The sequence below is a fragment of the Bubalus kerabau genome, chromosome 1 (genome assembly GCF_029407905.1).
Source record: "Bubalus kerabau isolate K-KA32 ecotype Philippines breed swamp buffalo chromosome 1, PCC_UOA_SB_1v2, whole genome shotgun sequence".
NCBI lineage: Eukaryota > Metazoa > Chordata > Mammalia > Artiodactyla > Bovidae > Bubalus > Bubalus kerabau.
The window spans coordinates 144,073,819-144,092,853 of NC_073624.1; the positions used below are offsets into that span (position 1 = coordinate 144,073,819).

The 19,035-nt window shown below is 37.1% G+C and overlaps 1 long non-coding RNA gene across 18 annotated transcripts in view; it reads right to left on the reverse strand.

The window, feature by feature from the left end:
- LOC129659300 (uncharacterized) overlaps window positions 1-19,035 on the reverse strand; it is a 264,145-nt gene that overhangs the window by 239,587 nt on the left and 5,523 nt on the right. The window contains exon 4 of one of the 18 annotated variants that reach the window (XR_008717987.1): window positions 1,416-1,647. The exons of 16 other annotated variants lie outside the window; for them this stretch is intronic. This is a non-coding gene — a long non-coding RNA (uncharacterized LOC129659300). Of the gene's footprint in view, window positions 1-1,415; window positions 1,648-15,230; window positions 16,159-19,035 lie in introns of those variants that run through there. One more of the 18 variants, XR_008717970.1, reaches the window with a different exon arrangement.

Genomic DNA, 19,035 nt, shown 5'->3' on the forward strand with positions numbered 1-19,035 from the left:
ATTCATTGTTTACTGCAATGAATGCTGAGTTAGAGGAGAGCTGAATGCTCTCAGTTATTTGCTTATTCTCCATGTTATTCCTGAAAGAATTTAAGACTTCTTACACAAACTGGGCAAAATGACAAAGGAAAAAAGAGATTAAAAAAGAACACAACATGGTTATGTGTGCAAAACTGAGTTAGAAATAAGTGTAATCTAAAAATGCCTGCTATAAAACCAACACACTTGCTATAGAAAGTTAGTCATAAATTTGACTCTAAGCTTTTCAGTAGTCAATTCTAAAAGGGAAACATTGTAATCAGTTGCACAATTCCCTGTACCTGTAGATACAAACTGTCCAATTGTTCAGGAGCCCCGCCATGATTCTGGTGGGTGAAGTCAGATAGGAGTATTTCCTGGAAATCCCTGGAAATACAATCTCATGACCTACATCTTCAACAGCATTCTTACAACAAAAGAAATAGGAAGATTTGTAAAACTGTTTCTTATCTTGTCCCTCAGCCAGTGTAAGGCAAAAAAAAAAAAAAAAAAAAAAGCATATTTTACTTAAAAAAAAAAAAAAAATAGTTTACAGGGTGTGTGTGCATGTTAGTGGCTTAGTCGTGCCTGACTCTGAGACTCCATGGACTGTAGTTTGCCAGACTCTTCTATACATGGAATTCTTCAGGCAAGAATACTGGAGTGGGTAGCTGTTCCCTTCTCCAGGGGAATCTTCCTAACTCAGGGATTGAACCCAGGTCTCCTGCATTGCAAGCAGATTCTTTCTCAGATTCATCTGAGCCACCTATTGAGTGGTAAAAGAAAGTTATAGTTCTTAAATGTTCAAAAATTCTTAGTAAAAACAATATAATGCTGTATTGTCCCAAAGCTTTCAGGTCTCTAGAGAGTTCTCTCAGAAATAGCCCATAGACCCCACTGGGCACCAGTGGTTTGGAAATAGTAAGAATAGATGTTAAGGGTGCTCAAGAAAAAAAAAAAATCTGATGATGAACTAATGACTTGACTAAACTTTCAGTTTCTTTGGACCCAGTGGGACATGTTTCTGACTTTCCTAAATTGTGAAAAAGCTTGGGGCTGGCACCAGGATTAAGGGTGAGGCAGACACTAACAGAGCCTCATGAAATGTTTATAACCTACAATCTCTAACTCAGAAAGAAGTTTCACCCTTTTTGAAGGAAAAGTCCTAGTTTGGGGTTCAGGATCATTTCATGAATATCTAATTATCTGTTATCCTTAAATTAGATAGTATAGGAACAGAGATTTCAAGTGAACAGGAAACAAAGATCAAGAAAACAAATGTTTCCTGGATCTGAAGGCAATTTTGAATGGTGGAGAATAAGCAAGAGGGGGTGATGATATAAAGAGGAGCTAATCTGTTTATTATGTACAAAAATCTTAACAACTCAATAACAATAGATCATCAATATTAAGCGAGAAAATTCATATTAGTAAATATCAAAATAGATTTGAGGTAGTATCTGAACATATTACTATGATTTGTTTGGTTGGTTGTTTGTTTCACTCTCAAGAGTGTTAACTGAGGACTTCTCTGGTGGTCCAGTGGTTGAAACTCCAGGCTTCCAAAGCCAGGGGGGTTGGGCTCAATCACTGATCGAGGAACTAAGACCTTAGTTTGGCCAATAGAAACTGCCAAAATAAGTAAAAGATATTAACAAAGTTCATTTACATTGATAGTGCATAAATGTTATCCAAGTTACAATCAAAGGTCATTTGCTTTAAAAAAAAAAAAGGCTATTGCTTGAGACTATATAAAGACTTGTTCGTGACAATTGCATAACTCTTTCTTTTTTTCTAATTTTATGTGCTAAAAGCAGAAACCAGAGCCAAAGGAAAAATGGGCCATATGGGGACCTAAACATTTGTACATTGCTACTTGAAGCTTTGAAAGCTGAATGAATGGAGAGCAATTCATTTTGACTTCTTAGTCTCTCTGCTGTTACCCGAACTTTACCAATTTTTTCAGTCATTAAATAATTCTTCCCAGTGGCAAAAAATATTCATGAATCATATCTTAAAACCAATAGGCTGTAGAAGGAAATGGCAACCCACTCCAGTGTTCTTGCTTGGAGAATCCCAGGGATAGGGGAGCCTGTTGAGCTGCTGTCTCTGGGGTCGCACAGAGTCGGACACGACTGAAGCGACTTAGCAGCAGAAGTGACTATATAACATCCAGCTGAAGACTAGCCAGGGGGGTACTCTTTCTGCCCCCTTCTGATGCCTATGTCAGAAGCTTTCTCTGTCTCCTTTATAGTTTAATAAAACTTATTTACACACACACACACACACACACACAAAACCAATAGGCTAAAAAAGAAACAGTCTCACCATGGCCCTAAGATCCACTCTCCATGAAGAGTAATATCAATCTCAATATAATCATGTTGAAGGCCAGACATCTTTTGATCAATGGTGTCTAGGTGACTATCAGTAGTTGTTCAGAACACACAGATAATAGCAATGACAAAGACCAATCTCAGAGCCAAGTTTTAAAGAGCATCAGGAGAGCAATGACAAAGATAAGATTTAAAATAATAATAAAAACAAAAACAGAGACTAGAGTCTGCAGAAATCTGAATTATGTAATTTGAGCATCTATTTCCTGAAACACATTTTCACTTAGGAAATTCAAAAAACAAAAAAAGGAATAAGTTAGCCTAGCTATTTGAAAAAAAGCTGTTTGCTGCATGACCTAGTATAAAGGTTTCAAAGTTTCCAAATGAGAAGTCTAAATATGAAGCATTGGAAGTCAAAATCACTTGCAAACCATTAAGAATGGTTTTCCAATACAAGAGCAGCAAGTTAGAAGCAATTTCTGTTCCTTTGAGATCATGCTCTGTTATCCAACTCTGGCATTAAAGATTAAGAAACTTAAGAAATACCTAATAATTATATAAGCTTCTAATTGCACACATTGTTCTAATAAGATTATGTGGTCAATTTTGAGACTGGGTAAACATTTTGAAATTGCCTTACCAGAGTTCTGCATATAAAAAGGTTTTTTTTTTTTGTAATCCTAGTCCTAATCCTGTTTTAGAAAATCTCTTATTGAGAATTTGATGAGACCATTTCAGTATCAGTATGCTTCTATCCCTTTTTCTAAACAAAAGCCTTTTTGCAAGCAATCAATCCCAGCAAGCCAATCAGCTTTCCACCATGCATCCTCTTAAATATTTTCTCTGAAGCAATGTTTCTAAATCTGTATGCTTTCAATAAGATGCTAATAAATGTTCTGTGAGGGGAAAAAAAAAATAAGTTTACATAGTTGACTAAGCTTGAGGCTGGCTGGTAAAACACACTTAAATAGATTTCTTAATTACAGGAATTCTCTTGAGCATTTAGTCTCCTCTTTAAAGAGTCAACATTTAGCATCAGTTAAGCTCCTCCTTCCTTTCTTTTTCCCCAGAACACTATTTTTATCTTTTAGACTTCATTCCCATGGAACTTAGGAAGAACATCTTTGAAAGACAGTAATAAGGAAAACTGTAGGTGGGATTAGTGAGTCTCACAGAGTGGACTTTACCTGTGTTACAGAAATATGTCGCTTGAGGCTTTATTCCACAAGCCAGTTCTACTTAATGACCAGCTTCTCCCACCCATCCTGGATGGAAAAGCCTGATTTGGGGTCTCTGAAGCCCTGTGACCCAGGAATCAAGCATGTTTTATGCCTCTACTGAATATCTGTCACCTTTACATGTCACCAATCTCAGTGAAGAGATGGGATTACCAACTGACTTCATCTGGCTGTGGGTATTAGAGCCTAAATCTATATAGGTGCAGAGGGAGGTAACCTGGCAGGTAATACAGCCTTGCCTCATTGGGTTGAATAACTTCCCCCAAGCATTAGGCTTTCTTATGTTACTTTTCAATGAGAATGAGACAATGAGCCTGGTGGAGAAGACAGCCCTGTTTGTTCTCTCTCAAGCTGTTCTAAGATCTCTACCAATGGAAACTCACCAGGATTCCAACACTGATTTAAAGATGCCCATTAACAATCCACTTTAGAAACATTTGGCTTGTGAAAACTTGTCCAGTGAAGATAAAATTTGATTAGAACTTAATCTAGGGAGACTGGGATTGACATATATACACTATATGTATAAAACAGATACTGAAATTGAAGTCGTTCAGTTGTGTCTGACTCTTTGCAACCCCATAGAATGTAGCCTTCCAGGCTCCTCCATCCATGGGATTTTCCAGGCAAGAGTACTGGAATGGGTTGCCATTTCCTTCTCCAGAGGATCTTCCCAACCCAGGGATCAAACCTGGGTCTCCTGCATTGTAGGCAGACGCTTAACCATCTGAGCCACCAGGGAAGCCTATGAGAACCTCCTGTATAGCACAAGAAACTTTACTAAGTGCTCTGTGGTGATCTAAATGGGAAGGAAATCCAAAAAAGGGTATATACGTATATGTATAATTGACTCCCTTTGCTATATAACAGTAACTAACACACCATTACAATGGTGTGTCAGTTATAATCTAATACAATGTTTAAAAAATAACAAGAAAGAATGTTATTAAATCATTAAAAAAAAAACACCCAAAACAAAAAACTTAATCTTACTGGATTGCCAAAAAGTCTGTGTTACGGCTTTTCAGTGACCTCTTCCAGAAAACCCCAAACAAACTCTTTAGCCAGCCCAGTACTAACAAAGACATATGCTGGCTAATAGAACCAATAAATGGTAATCACAGAGGTTAACAAGTTTACCCAAGGTCATACCTCTGGAATTCTTTCCATTATACCATGTAGTTTAGTCCATTCAATCTTTCTTTTTATTAAGATATGTATCAGCCTGATATCCTTTCCTCACAGAGCCACACCTAACCAATTTATCTAAAGCATCTCTGTCCCTATCAATCTATGCTTTTATTTAATAAAAATTATCACAGTTTGAAATTATTTCACTTGTTTATGTCTTTGTTATCTATTTCACCCTATTGGAGTGAAAGTTTAAGATGCAAGTATCTTATTCTTTTATGTTCCACTTTATCACAAACACCAAAAACAAGTACCTGGAGCTTATCAGAATTAAATCAAAATGGGGGATCAAGGAAGAGAAATCTATGCTTTCAAGTTAGTAAAAATCCTAAGTCCCATGATAGACTTTCTTTCATAGCCATGTTCAGTCTATAAAGGGAAAGTGGGATATCGTGTGCCATGGGAACTTTTAAGGGGATAATCACCTGCCTGAAATGATTAAAGGAGTCTTCAACTTGGATGCAGGAGGCTGAACCTCATGGCTCTCTAGGGGGCCATCTGTTTACATCTATACTAACAAATCATTTCCACTCACCTTTTTTGACCCCAGTCTTCGATCTCTCTGGTTTCTAGTTGTTAAAAGAACCCGGACATTTCCAAATTTCTATACCTGTCATATCTCATAATATTAATGCTTTTGATTTTAGTTGACAACAATTCTGGTGCAATATATTAATTAGTGTTGGATTGCTCACCTGATTGGTTTCATTATTTTTTTTTATGATGAGATATATAGTAAGAAAATAATTTAAATAAAATAAAGTGAAATAAATATTCAACTCATTTCTATGATTTTTAAGAGTTGGAGGACATCCTAGAGTTATGTCTATACAGCAAACTAAAACCACAAAATGCTATAAGCTCTTAGCTATCCTGCATTCCCAATATGAAATTTTTGGATACTGACAGATTTTCGTCTCTTTTGCTTTTAACCTATGAGAAAAGTCAATATGAAGGAAAAGACAATCTTTAAAATCAAGTTTGCTAAACATAATGACCAAAGAAATGTAATAGGGGGAAGCAGTTAGGGCCTGTAAGAGTTAAGAAAGGAGGACCGAATTTGAAAAGACAGAACATATCACATGATTTAAGTTAATGGATGTATACTGATGTTGCCATTCAAGTCATCTTCCTCAGCTAATAAGGACTAAATCCATAAGATTTACCATACACATTTCCCTCAGCCATTAGACTTCAGACGTGTACTTTTTTTCCTAAAGGTTAATTCAACTTCTTCCAAATTATTAAGAAAACTAACATTATATATTCACCTCTGGAAGATAAACCCCTCTCTCAAAAGTTACCTGAGTGGACATATTTTAAGCTGTATCACAATGCTTCATGATTACAATAGCAAGAGTTTAGATATTACAAATGCATATTTTATCTTTTAAAATAGCTTTTCAACCATGAAAACACATTATTTCTTTTATTCTTTAAGTACTCAATATACTCATGGTCAGTACTACATATCTTATTGTCCAACTTTTCCCTTATCATTTCAGAAGACTTGATCTTAGAAAACTGCAAACTTTTTGAGTTCAAGGTTTCACCAAAATTCTGACAAGTTATTTTATTGACATTGACAAAAGGTTTCTAAATTTATATGAAGGGGTAAAAGGCCCACTATAGTCAACATGATATTTAAGGTGAAGAACAATGTTGGAGAACTTACACAACCTGTCTTCAATATTTATATAAGTCCACTGTGATCAAGACAGTGTGGTATTAGCAAAGAAGAAACAAATGTATCAATGGAACAGAATAGAGGGTTCAGAAATAGACTCCTATAGATATAGTTATCTTTTACAAAGGTGAGAAGTCAATACAATGGAACAAAGAGTCTTTTAAACAAATAGAACTAAAACAACTGAACATCCGCAAGCAAAAAAAAAAAACAACCAAAAATATATCTATACGCAGACCTTACCCTTTTTGTAAAATTAGACCAAAATCACAGATCTAAAGGTAAAATGCAAAACTATAAAAGTACTAGAAGATAACATAGGAGAACATCTAAATGGTCTTGGGTATGGTGATGTCTTTTTATAAGCAACACTGAAGTCATAACTATGAATGAAATTATTAATAACATGGACCTAACAAAAATTAAAAACTGTTCTCTCTGTAAAAGACTACATCAAGAAGATTAGAGGACAAGCCACAGACTGAAAACAAACATTCTCAAGTGGCACATCTAAGAAAGAACAGTTATCCAAAATATAAAAAGAGCTTTTAACACTCAACGATAAGTGAACTAACAACTTGATTAAAAAATGGGCCAGATACTACACCAAAGATAAACAGATAGCAACAAGCACCTGAAAAGATGCTCACTTCATTTGTCAGAGAAATAAAAATTAAAACAACAATCAGATACCACTACACATATTAGAATGTCAAAATCCATGACGCTAATAATACCAAATCCTGGCAAGAATATTTTGGTAATTTCTTATGAAACTAAACACACGATCTCCCAATAATGCTTTTGGTATTTACCCAAAGGAATTGAAAATTCTGTTCTCACAAATTTACACACAGTGCTTGCTGTTGTTGTTTAGTCATCAAGTCATGTCCAGCTCTTGTGACCCCCTGTGGACTATAGCCAGCCAGGTTCCTCTGTCCATGGGATTCTCCAGGCAAGTACACTGGAGTGGGTTGCCATTTCCTCCTCCAGGGAATCTTCCAGACCCAGGGAGTGAACCCACATCTCTTGCATTGGCAGGTGGATTCTTTACCACTGAACCACCAGGGAAGCCCACATACAGTATTTACAACAGCTTTATTCATAATTGCCAGAACTTAGAAGCAACCAAGATATCCTCAGATAAATAAACTCTGGTAAATCCAGACAATGGAATATCAATCAGTGCTAAAAAGAAATGAGCTATCAAGCCATGTAAAGACATGGAGAAACTTTAAATGCATATTACTAAGTGAAAGAATCCAATCTGAGAAAGCTATATACTGTAGTTCCACTATATAATATTTTGGAAAAGGCAAACTTATAGACAGCAAAAAAAAAAAAAAAAAAAAAAAAAGGAAATCAGTGATTGGCAGGGGTGACAGTTAGTGGGGAAGGAGATGAATAAGCAGAGCACAGAGAATTTTTCAGGCAATGAAAACACTCTGTATGATATAATAATGATTGAGACGTGTCACTATATCTTTGTATTCCAAACCCATAGAATGTATAATACCAAGAGTGAACCCTAAGATAAACTGCGGACTTTTGACAATTATGATTGATGACTTTGATGATTATGATGTATCATTGACATCATCCTTGGTTAAAAAAGGAAAAAAAATAATTACCGTTCTAGTAAGTGATGCTGGGGAAGGTTATGCATGTGTGGAAGCATGGGGTGTGTAGAAAATCTCTATACCTTTCCTTCATTTCAGCTTAAAACTATTTTTAAAACTTTAATTAACTAGAAAGAAGAAGAAGGAAGGCAGCTATAAGGAAAAAGGGATGAAGGAGTAATCCTATTTTTGTTTGGAGTCTTTCCCCAATAGCAGAGGCCTGTCTGTCAGCCACAGATAAAACCCCACATCTCAGTTTCACTCCTTTTGACCTTCACACACTCTGCACCACTCCTTGCTTATCCAGCAACACTGAATCTATTTTACCTGTGACACCACCTTGTAACATCAGGGGGGCCCGGGAGGAGACAGAGGCACTAACGCTGATGCATAGCCTCTGGATTCCCTGTGGAAGCAGATGTTATCAGTACCACTGACCTCCATAGGCAATTGCTCGGCTGATTAGGAGGAGAAATAGCAACCCCTGACTTGACAAAAGCAAGAAGGGAGAAGGAATCCTGAGTTAAAACAGGACAGTGAGCGGTTGCTACAGTAGGAAAGGAAATTATTCATTCTAGGATAACTCCCAGGAGAAGGAAAAAGAGAACTTAGGCAAAAAAGATTAGATCGTAGTTCTAATTCCACTATTAATTAGAAGTATCTGGAGGGAAACTATTTCACCTTCTGGAATCTCCATTAATAAGCAAGTTTTAATGGTAACAAGATAATATTTATGAAACATTTATTATGGGCCAGAAAATGCACTAAGTGTCTTACATGTGTTCCTTCATTCTTTATAATTACACTTTGAGGCAAGTACTCCTATTATTATCCATATTTTACTCATGTGGCAACTTGAGGTTTTGATAGCACAGGAAAATTATTTAAGCCACTGAGTGCTGGAGCTCTGGTTGTCAGAACAGCTAATGACATCATCCTTGCATTCCTATGAAGACTGTGGACAGGACCCAAGGAGATAATGGATATATAGTGTTTGGAAATCCTCCCAAATGAAGGAATAGCTATCATCATAGAGTCATATGGAAACTTTAAAATGACACCCAACATCTTTCATGCCTACTATTGCTCCAGTATTTTTTTCACACCTCCCTACTCTATCCCTGGTATTTTGTACTTGTGCATGTCTCACACTTGATACTTCTCTGTAGTGCCGTCACTTTTGTGAAAATGTTGGCATCTCTTTTGCTTTTCTCCCAGTCATGAGGTTGAACAAACCAGTGGAGCTTAACACTGGCTCACTCAGCCCTCGATGTGTAGGTCAAACTTCTTCCAGGTAATAAATCTAGGACAGAGAGTATATAAGCATAGAAATAATTCTTTCTTAGGTCATGCCATCTGTCACTTGCTTTCAACAAAGATAACAGGAAGGGAGGAAAAAAGGCAAACAATGCAGAGGTTACTTCTCAAGGGGAGAATTATTTATCAGTAAGCAGTTACTTCTCATCAATTAGCAGTAAGGAATCTAGAAACATCTTGCCTTCAATTTTTTTCTACACTCAAATGCAAACTGCTAACATTACTATTCTCCCCCCACCCAAAATAATTTTGATAAAAATTTAGTAATATATTTTAAAAAAGAAAAAGTGCTTATCAGTCATTTTCACCTTAGTACAAGGTAGTTTATAGTACTTTATATCCGAAAGGGATCTTGCTATAATGATATTGGAAAGCATATGAAGTGCCTCATCATCAGAAAACAAGAGGCAGGATGTTAGTATAGGGCCACCTCTGCTCCTGTAGAGTGGTGTTCAGTGCTAGAAGTTATTAGACTAATGATGATCATATTACTTACTTATATTGATTTTTATAATACTACAGTCTTCATGTAGCACACATGATCCCATGCTCCTCTTACCACAGAATATTAGAATAAGAGAAAAAAATACCTGGGATGCCTTGCCTACAAAGAAGCTAAGACTATACATAAAAAGAGGCCTCCCGAATCAAGAGCCCTGACAGATGCCCAGTTATATGGTTGTGGCACAAGTGGCTACTTGGCTCAAAAATTTGAATATCTCATGGCCAACGTAGGGGAATAAAGTATAGGTCTTAGAAACTGTGGGGATGCAGTAGAAACACTGGCTCTGGCCTGGGTCCAATGAGCAACAAAAGTGCTCAGTTGTAAATTAGGATCTTGGGAGTAGACGAGTGATTTGATATTGGGTTGACCAAAATGTTCATTTGGGTTTTTTCATAGATGTTACAGAAAATCCTGAACTTTTAGGACAACACAATACTAACCCTCACTTCATTGTAGGCAACATAGAGAGAGTTCAGATGACTTACTGGAAAAAGTGACTCTCTTGTTTGGGAAACAGAAGACAGAAAATGGGATGGAGGTTGGCACCATTGTTAGAGGTCAACTCATTATTTTCTCTTAACATTTAAGTGGTGGGTAGAATAAAACAGAGTTTTGCTCTGGATTACCATTGATTCACTACCTAAACTAGATATATTGTTTACCTTTCATTTGTTCACCCCTATATTGGGATATTTCATCCTTGTCTCCCTTAGGTTGTAATAAAAATATTTTCCATGTTTTTTTTGTAAATGAAAAGGATTCTAGATATATTTTAAATAATGAGCTTGCAAGTATATGAAATGTTTTAGAAGGAAACTGGATTTTTGAGGTTGGAATTTGAGATTAGAATAGGTCAAGTCTTAGGGATAGACCATTTGAGTCCTAATCTTTATTCTACCACTTGAATTATTCTATGTCTTGGTTTTCTAACCTGTAGAATGAAGATAATAGAAGCTCCACTTCATACAAGGGTAATGTTATTGGATTTTAGTCCCAGAATTACTGTTAATTCACTATACGACACTGGCCAAGTTATTTCACTTCTTTGGGCTTCCTTGTACTCATATTTCAGAGAAGGCGATGGCACCCTACTCCAGTACTCTTGCCTGGAAAATCCCACAGACGGAGGAGCCTGGTAGGCTGCAGTCCATGGGGTTGCTCAGAGTTGGACACGACTGAGCAACTTCACTTTCACTTTTCACCTTCATGCATTGGAGAAGGAAATGGCAACCCACTCCAGTGTTCTTGCCTGGAGAATCCCAGGGACGGGGGGGCCTGGTGGGCTACCGTCTGTGGGGTCGCACAGAGTCGGACACGACTGAAGTGACTTAGCAGCAGCAGCAGTACTCATATTTAAAACAGATTTCAGTCTCAAACAGATAATTTCTGAATCTTACGTGGCTAAATTCCATGATTCCCTCATTATGTACATCATTTATAATGTGCATTGCATATAAAGAAGTAAATATTGCAAACTTTTAAGTTGATAATGAAATACCATCAATGTCTTGGAGCCGAGTTAGAAACAGGAAAAGTAATGACTAGTAAAACTGATAATGCCCATAGCAAAAGGAAATGAGACATTTAAAAAAGTAATAGAGACATTCATTGTTCCATTAATAAAGGGAACAAAGCAAATATAAGTGGGCCTATCACTATAAGTCAGCCTGACTGATTGACTTAAAGAAATAAGACTGTAATTAATGCACATCATTTACAAATATAGGGGAATGGAGACAATTCTTTAACCAGTGGTTACAAATCACAGTTTAAGAATGATACTCAATCATTTTAAGTGGATTGAAATCCTCACATGTGGGCCATGAAATTGGCCCTTGGAGCTCTCCCACTCACAGCTCCTACACAGGGAAAACAGCCAGACGGTTTTACAATCCCTGTATGCTGCTTCTGTGTTGCAATGGCAACGGTAGGGCTGTTTCATTGCCTTGCATGATTCCTGGGAAAGAGCTTGCACCAGATTGTTCAGAGTCTTCATGGACTCCTCAAAATCTTTAAACCCTACATATAATTTCAGCCTAGGTAATAGTATGGGTGCTAACTAGATCGTATCCCGGATCAGCTAGCATCTTTTGTACTGCCAGTTAAAGTTCTCAAAAATGTTAACAGGAAATGAATCGTAAAAATTCTCAGTGCTAAATGCAGAGCTGCATTTAACATTTGTTACTGGAGAAGAATTATTTTTTGACTCATAAAGCTCAAGGTGTTTCCAGGTTTCTGTTTCATTTGTTGACAGGCTTATCAGCAGGGTTCCTTCTACCACCCATCCTGAGCAAGAGCAAGCTGACATTCTATGCTATCCCAAGGCTATGCTCCACATCCCAGGTCTTACGCCTCTTCCCAAGTGCATGCTTTGTATGTTCTGTGTCAGGTGCCACTTTATTCAGTCCTGAAATATTTCTGAAACCTCGACCTGCTGATCTCTGGTCCCTCTGCTTTTTGCATTATTTTATTTCTGACATTAAATCTCTGACTTGTTTGATTTTAGAATGCAGTGTTCTCATTATTCCAGATGTATAGCCTCCTTTTTTATACCCACTGAGCTGTCCCTCATACCCCCTGCTAAAAGAAGCCCAAAGTGCTAAATTATCTTGAAATTCTTTGAAAATTTATATAATCAAAATGTGAAATGGATGTCTTTAGCCTGCAACAACAACAAAAAGTGAACTACTTCATTCAGCAAGTACTTGGGGCTCTCATCTAAAAAGAAAAACATTCTAGAAAAGGTCACAGTTGTATGGTCATAAGATCAAAGTTAACTTTAATTTCTAACGATTTAAAATAACCTATTATCAAAACCCAAAGCAAGCTTTTAGTAACTTTACTGCTTTTGTTTTAAAACAATAATGTTTAATGGGAATATTAATGTTTTTCTTGTACCTTCTGCCTAGGAGAGCACTTGTTTTCAGGCTTCCTACAACAAAACATTAAGAGTTTAGTTCACATCATGCTGAAACAATAAAGTTGAATCAAAACTGAAGGGAAATACATCTTCAGTGAGATTCCATCATCCCTTATTAATGCCATAATGGAGGGCTATAAATCTGTTTCTTATACAATTCATGCAATAAAATACTTAATGGATTGTGAATGACATGTTATAGAACTAGGCATTAAGTATCGCAATTTATATTTAAATGGGCTTCAGACATAAATAAATGCTCTATAAATAGCAGGCTTTCTCAAGTCAGAAGATATAACCTTCCATTTACTTCTAGCAGACTTGGGAGCAGAATCATTACAGAGTGTGTTGCTGTCACCAAATTGTTATTTTATCTTGAATTAGGTTGTTGTTGTTTTTTTCTTTACATTTAAAATAGTTTATGATTACAAAATTGTTCAAGGGCTCTTAAACCAAAATCAGCTCCAAGTACTGCCTTTATAAGCAATGCCCCCTAAAAGGATGTCAGAATGATCTTACCCCTAAAACTGGATTGTGTGGCATTGATATTGCTGCCTGATCCATAATGAACATATGATGAAAAGATGGAATACAGTAAGAATGAGGCACCTGGAATCATGAAAATATCTATTAGCCCAAACCTGCTTAGTCCCTTTGTATCACCTTCTCTCTAAATGGTCATTTCCCTAGGGGATATCACTGGGGCATTTACCACCAAGTAAACCTGCAAAGGAGACACAACCTCCTCACTCAAGAGACTGGGGAGCAAACCAGCACTCATGGCATATTTTAAGTGAACAGGGTGGCTCAGGCCATGCAATGTGAAGCTTATAGAAGTGCTGTGAGTGTGAAAACAAAGCCAAGTTTTAGATTCTGTCCAAAGTTTAAGCCCATATCTGCTTGGCATCTTGTAAGGCAAATCAAGGTTATAATATTGAAGCATCCCTCATTTCTGTTGTGAAGTCACACTTTACCTTCATAGTATGAATATGTGAGTGTGTGTGTGTATCTGAAATCTAGTCTTTAACTTCAGAAAATCTGACAAATTTGACTACTTCAATCTGTTCAAAGGACCAGTGGCTCACTAGATGAGAGGGAAGATAAGCATGAACTCACTAATGTTTGCAGATGAGAAATACCAATAAAATACTAGTCTTAACTACCTTGGGGAACTGAATGAGCCAGAAATGCCTACGCAACACTAGACATAATGAACCATCATTGCCGGAGTGCTGGATGGTGAGTCTAGGCCTAAGGTTTGATTCCATGTTAACCCCACTTGCTAATTTATTGGCCAGTGATTCCAGAACTATATTATCTTAAAAGTTGGAGAAGGCCAAGGCTAGGAAATGACCTCTAACATCCATTCTAATATTAACATACTCTGATCTGAGTCTGAATGTTTCAGTTCTATCCATGTCATCCATTATTTGTTACTTTACTGACCCCATACCAGTCTTATCATTCCCATCCAAATATAAAATTAACCACTTTGAAAGCTGCTCAGATGAAATTTCATATTTTCCAATAAAGTATTCCTGGAGACTGAGCTGAAAAATCTCTATCTCTGGCAATATTCTGCTCTGCTTTTCGAAAATATGACCAGGTGGTCTCTGAACAGAAGCCACTAAACGGTGGTCACCTGATGAAAGCTGTGGTCTCCTCTACTGCTTCCCTTGTTTTCCTCAGTGCTTTTCTTTCATATCATTGAGTAATGCTTCATGCCAGGGGTGGTTCTTGGAAATCAGAGGGGAAACAGTATTTGGAAAGTGTATCTCAATTTATAACTGTGAAGTTCAGGTATAGTAACAGGTCCTGTGAATATTATACATCTCATTTTAGAAGTAATGAAACCACCTTAGATACATATATTGACTTGTCTCAGTTCTACCCACAGGAATACATGTCCTATAAAAGTAGGAATCTGTATCTTTTTAATCCTTTTCTATACCCTAGGCATCTAAAAGAGCAACTGGCACATAGTATTCACTTAAATACTAATAATACTTATAAATAAATAGTTGCTTTAATGAATCTCACAGCAAATATATGAGAGAGAATCCCAAATCTTGTGAAACTTGATGTATTCATAAAAATACCATTTCTCAGAAAAGTACCAAGTCACAAGATGGCCCTCAACTACAGATACCTAATAATTCTGTGCCCCAATTTTATTATCTATAAAATGGGTATGATATTTGTTGAAAGAATAAAAAGAGTTCAAGATTTTAAGAGTGCTACCATGGTACTAGGCACATCAAAAAAGGCTTATAAAATCTCAGATTTGTTTCCTTTTTTTTTCTTCTCTTTTTTGTGTACTGTTCCCTCTTTTCCCCTCTACCCTCTTTTTTTTTTTTTTTCTGACTTTATTCTTTCCAAGTCTCTTTTCCTCTCTCAGGGTCCTCCACTAGGCAGCTCAACTTTAAAGATAATTTAAAAAATAAAAAAGGCTCCTCCTACTCCCCATGGAGTAGGAAAAGAAATGCTATGACCAACCTAGATAGCCTATTACAAGGCAGAGATTACTTTGCCAACAAAGGTCCATCTAGTCAAAGCTATGGTTTTTCCAGTAGTCATGTATGGATGTAAGGGTTGGAGTATAAAGAAAGCTGAGTGCCAAAGAATTGATGCTTTTGTACTGTGGTGTTGGAGAAGACTCTTAGGAGTCCCTTGAACAGCAAGATCCAACCAGTCCATCCTAAAGGAAATCAGTCCTGAATATTCATTGGAAGGACCGATGCTGAAGCTGAAACTCCAATACTTTGGCCACCTAATGTGAAGAACTGACTCATTGGAAAAGACCCTGACACTAGGAAAGATTGAAGGCGGGAGGAGAAGAGGACAACAGAGGATGAAATGGTTGGATGGCATCACTGACTCAATGAACATGAGTTTGAGTAAGCTCCAGGAGTTGGTGATGGACAGGGAAGTCTGGCATGCTGCAGTCCATGGGGTTGAAAAGAGTCGGACATGACTGAGCAACTGAACTGAACTCCCCATAGCTGCCATTTTTAGATATATCTCCTATACTCCAAAAGTAGAGAAAATTCCCAAGACAATCTAAGAGATTCACAGCGACCATTTTGTAAATATGAGATCTTGTTCTTACATTTGTTTTTTACAAACATTTGTTCTTTTTCAAACAATTGTTTCATAGTGAGGTTGTAATAGATTTCCTCAACAATGAAGAATTCCAGATCTCCCTATCTTTTCCTTGTGAAGTTCTTTGTGGATGTAGATTTCCCTTGCATTATTCCTAAGTTGCTTAGCCTTCTATTGGCCACCAGGTTCTCTGTCCCTTTCTTCTCTTCAATGATTTCTGGAGCCCTTAAAAGAGAAAGTGTTAGTCACTTCAGCTGTGTCTGACTCTTTGCAACCCCATGGACTATAGCTTGCCAGGCTCCTCTGTCCATGGAATTCTCCAGACCAGAATACTGGAGTGAGTAGCCATTCCCTTCTCCAGGGGATCTTCTCGATCCCCTCAATCTTCTCCAGGGATTGAACTCAGGTCTCCTGCATTACAGGCAAATACTTTACCATCTGAGCTTCCAGAGAAGCCCATACAGCCTGTTATTCAGAAAATTGTTGTTGCTGTTGGTTTTCCAGATGCTGTCATCCTTAGTGATCTTTTCTCTGCTCTACTGATTTATCTTTTTCATAATAATAGCTTTCACCTTTTTGCTAATTTTCAAAACTCATCTTTCTGTTTTATGTTTCTATATTTGTCCATTTTGACCTTTTTTTTACTGGTTGTCCTTTTATGAGCTAATAATCAGTTTGAGATGGTTAATCTGCTGCTGTTGATATTATACACGGATCAGCTATCCTTCCTTTTCCTCCCTGATTATTCTGTTTAATTATTTAATCTTCAAATGTTCAATGTTCTATTTAAAAAGTTCTTCTCCACATTGTAAATTCTGCATACTATACTCCTTTCCTTTCATCTAACCTATATTTTATGAGGCTAATTAACTGAATCTAAAGGATGTTCTCAAAGCCACACTCCACAAAAGAATATGAAAAACTTCCCATATGATGAATGTGCATCATTCTGGTTTCATCCAATCTAGAGCATCAGTTAGCAACTTCTCTGAGAAACTTCTATTGCCGGGCCAGTTTCATTAGGTACGGCAATATTTCTACTGTGATCCTTGCTGTGATCTGATCATAACTGTAAGAGGGGAAGTATTGAATTAAAATTCTCCACTTTAAAGTAAGTTTGAATCTCTTGACAAAATTGTAAGATAGACATACACACCTCAGTGTCTTTGCAGATTCTCTATCTCAGCCCACTTCAACCTTTATAAGTATTCCTTCACCTCTGGCTCCTATATGTTGTAAAACCTCATCCTTGACTCTGCCTCTCCCGCACATTCCACCATGGTGCCCCCAAGTCAAACCTGCCCTGCAGAGATAAAACTGCCTGATGGACAGTTTCCCTGACATCCTGTCCCCTCATAGTTCATCACTGTCCTATTATTTTGTGCTTATCCTACTTGAGTCATTAAGATGACGCAAACTAAATCTCAATTTGATGTTAATGGCCATTAATGACTTAAAAGGTGACCCTTCTCAGGAGATTTAACTATATTTTCAGTGTGCTTCTAATACCATAACCTGAAATGTTGCAGAATGGTGGGAACTTCAAATTCCATGGCAGACGAGCAAGGGAAATACCACATGTGGATGATAACAGGGCTCATGTCACCTTCTAATCATACTAATACTACTTATAAAGCTTTTCCTCTGAACCTGAGCATGACGGCCCCTGCTTACTGAAGACTGCAAATGGATAATTATACAGTTTGAAGGGATTATATCTGGTGGAACCTTGATGAGTTAATCAATCTTCTTATCTTTGGAGGCAGAGTGATTATGAATTATTAGCTCAATTTCTGAATGCAAAAAGACGATGCTCTCTGAAGGGGAATCTGACCATTCGGATGTTAAGCAGAGTGTTTTGTTTTTTTTTTTTTCTTTTAATCAATTAAATGAAAGGTTTAAATTTTTAATCTAGTTTGAGGGCTTACATTTTTAATTCAAACTAATATGTCAAGCAATGGCACTTACGAAAATGGAATGACGCAACGGGACTTTTATCAGTTGATAAGTGGAGATGAGAGGAAAGTGCTGACAGATCAGCAGAGTTATCTAAAAGCCAAGGGACAAGCAGAGCCTTGCAGATATCCAAGCCTGGCCAGGAAACAGCGATAAATGAGAGCAGAGAGCAGAAACCTCATTGTTACCCTCCTACCTGTGGTAAATGGAGACTCTCAGTATGTGAGTACCTGTCTCTAATCACATGTAAAACTGCAAAACTTGCAGGGTTACTTTGATATGAGCAAGGTTAATGTGCTACTCAAGATTAATTGTGACTTCACCAAGAAATTTATGGAGGATGAGGGAATCTGAAAGTGAAAAGAGAACCAAAAGCCTTGTTGGAGATTTATCATGAGAGGGTGATGGATGAATGCCTTCAGAAACCAATAATAAGATTTTAAAGATTCACAAAAGCAGCATTAAGGAGATCTCTGGTGCTTACTTTAGACAAACTAGAGCTGGTGGATGGATGACTACTCTGTTACAGCTGCGTGGGGAAGCTCAGCTGGTTATTTTAGACTGGGCCTCAAGAACTGTCTATGCTTGTGTAAGACAGACTAAAGTGGGAAGCCAGTGTACAGCACAGGTAGGTCAGCTTGGTGCTCTGCGATAACCTGGAGGGGTGGGATGGGAAGGTGGAAGGGAGACCCAAGAGGGAGAGCATACATGTATACCTATAGCCGATTCACATTACTGTACAGCAGAAATGACTACAACATTGTAAAGCAATTATATGTCAATTAAAAGTTAAATAATAAAGGCTGAGAGTAATAGTTTAAAAAATGACAATTTAGAAAACAAATCTTAAAGAGTGAATACTACAGAAAGTAAGAGAGAATGTCTGCTTGTGGCAACATGGATGTTCCTTGGGTGCATTGTGCTAAGTGAAATAAATCAGATAGAAGGACAAAAAAAAAAAAAAAAGATATTCTATACTTTCCCTCCCCTCACTGTTCCTGAGGTAAAATGCTAAATAAAAATTGTATGCATATCATATAATGTGTGCAAGTATCTAATGTGATGTTTGATATACATTATATTGTGAAATAATCATCCCATTCCACCTATTAAACATACCTATCACATGCACACAAAAGCTATGCT